The following is a 2,438-nucleotide window of genomic DNA, read 5'->3' as shown; positions in this document are numbered from 1 at the left end:
TTGTCAAGTTCGCCTAGTATATACTACGGCCTATTTGTTCTTAGTGGAAACCTTGTGTCCAGGTTGGTTTGTTTAGTTGAATTATGGCCTATGTTTAGTGAAATCGAATTGTTTTATGTATAGGCTAGTACAACCTGAATATTTTTTTGTACTTTGTATCAATACAGTCTAATCATGACAAGTGATAATGATAATGAGGATAAGGATGAAGCTGGATTTGAGACTGCATTGGTTAAATTGAAACGAGAAAGGGGTATACTTAAAAGAAAAGTTACTCTGATTCTTAATAAATTAAAGGATTCACTTAGTAAAAAGACATTAAACGTTAATTTCTGTAGTAAACAATTAGATATTATTGATCAAGTTATAAGTGAAATTAAAGTTAAAGATGAACAGATTTTAGATCTTCTAAAGGAAAATGAAGTAGATGTTAAGAAATTTGACACATTTACTAGTGAAGTAGATAAGCAAGTAGGCTATCATATGGAAATAGATGAAAGTCTATCAGAATTTGAGGAATTTAAAATGGCAGGGAATAAATCCAATAATCACTCTACAAGCTCTATAGATGCTGATAGATTTGTTGAAACACTCAATAGGCTAGACCATTTTGATACTAAACCGCCTCCCTTATCTTGCGGCGTTTTTGATGGAACAGAAAAGGATAAATTTACCTTTTCTTCTTTCCTCAATCAGTTTAATAATGTCATAGGTAATAAGGAGAGTATGTCCCAGGCAGTGAAGCTTAGTTATTTACATAGTTATCTTAGGGGTTATGCTTTGAAAATCATTAGCCATTTGTCTATCATAAATGAAAATTATGATATTGCACTAAGATTATTGAAAGATGAATTTCTGGATGTACCCTTTATAGTGGATGAAACTTTCCGAAGGATTCTAAGCGCAACAGTTCCTCAAGGATATGACGAGGAGTTTTTTGCATTAAAGTCATTCATCATTGAAATTAGAGCATACATCTTTGAATTAAAGTCTAATCATGGCTATGATTTTACAATGAAAAATTCTCCTGGAAATTTATTATTGAGTCATATTCTCTTTAATAAGTTGCCTACAGCATTCAAAAGGGAACTGGTTCATAAATATAACAACTATCCTACCTTGACTGAAATCTTTGAGTCATATAATGACATTATTAAGACTCTAATTAAGACCTGTAAAACTACTTTGCCTAGATCTGATAAAATCAATAAGGCCAAAGAAAATTCAAAAAATGCACCCAAAGAAAATAAAAGTTCTCTTCAAATTTTCAAGACCAGTCAAAATAAGGTTGCTCCCTCTAAAAACTTTATTTGTAAATTGTGCAGCGCATCAGGTCACTCCTTGGGACAGTGTGAAAAATATTCAACTCTTAAGGATAAGACAGAGAGAGTACAGGAATTAGGTCTCTGTGCACGTTGTGCTGGATCTGGTCATAAAGAAGATGAATGCTTTGGCAAGCAAAATAAATTAAAATATGGTTGTAAACACTGTAATTCTTATGGCCATATAGCACCCCTTTGTCCTGAATTTAAAGGACCTACTACTAGTAATAATCATCTTTGTTTAACATCTCAACAAAATTCTGAAAATGATTACATTTCCCCTACTGTAACTTTGGAATTTATTCGTGGTAAACAGAGTAAGAAGATCAGATGTTTAATTGATACAGGGAGTCAGCGATCCTACATGTCAGCAAGAGTTGCTAAAGAGCTTTGTACGGATTTAGATTCGTTGAATAAGATAGACTTCAATGTAAAAACATTCATTGGAGCTGAAGTTAAGAGCTTTAAGCAAACCTTAATAGGTGTTAAAATGAATAAGATAATTCAAATGCCATTTCTTATTGACCCTTCACTCAGCATAAGTTTTGTTGTACCGGGTATGAATGAAGCCCTAGAAAATATAAAAGATCAAGGATTTGAATTGGCTGATGAAGCCTTTGGATTAAATCAGGATAATGAATTAATAGAGGTGGATGCATTGATAGGTGTAGACTTGCTTCAATTCCTTCCAGAATGTTCATTTGCCTCATGCTTGCAAGGGAGCTGCATGGTAATTGGAAATAAAGTAATTCCTATTGGTAATGTCAATCATTTTTTGACTAGGAAACAGGCTTCTCAAATTAGTAAAAAAACGGCAAGTAATAAAGTTCAAATCTATCAATGTCAGAAGTCTTCTAAAGTTCCTGACAACTCAGTTAATCTGATACTTAATCCAATTAAATCTTATTTTAATCCTCTAGAAAACATTCTAAATGATTCAGATATTGAAAATGGGATAGAATATCTCTTTAGCTTGGAATCTATTGGAATTAGTAAGAATGAAATTTATAGTTCAGAGGATCAAGAACAAATTGCTAGATTTAATGAAGCTATTCAGTTTAAAGATGGCCATTACCAAGTTAAGCTTCCTTGGTATTCAGAAAAAATAGAACTGGT

Source organism: Oratosquilla oratoria, chromosome 1 (assembly GCF_046742065.1).
Source record: "Oratosquilla oratoria isolate Oo_2021 chromosome 1, ASM4674206v1, whole genome shotgun sequence".
NCBI lineage: Eukaryota > Metazoa > Arthropoda > Malacostraca > Stomatopoda > Squillidae > Oratosquilla > Oratosquilla oratoria.
This window is presented reverse-complemented; position numbering follows the sequence as displayed.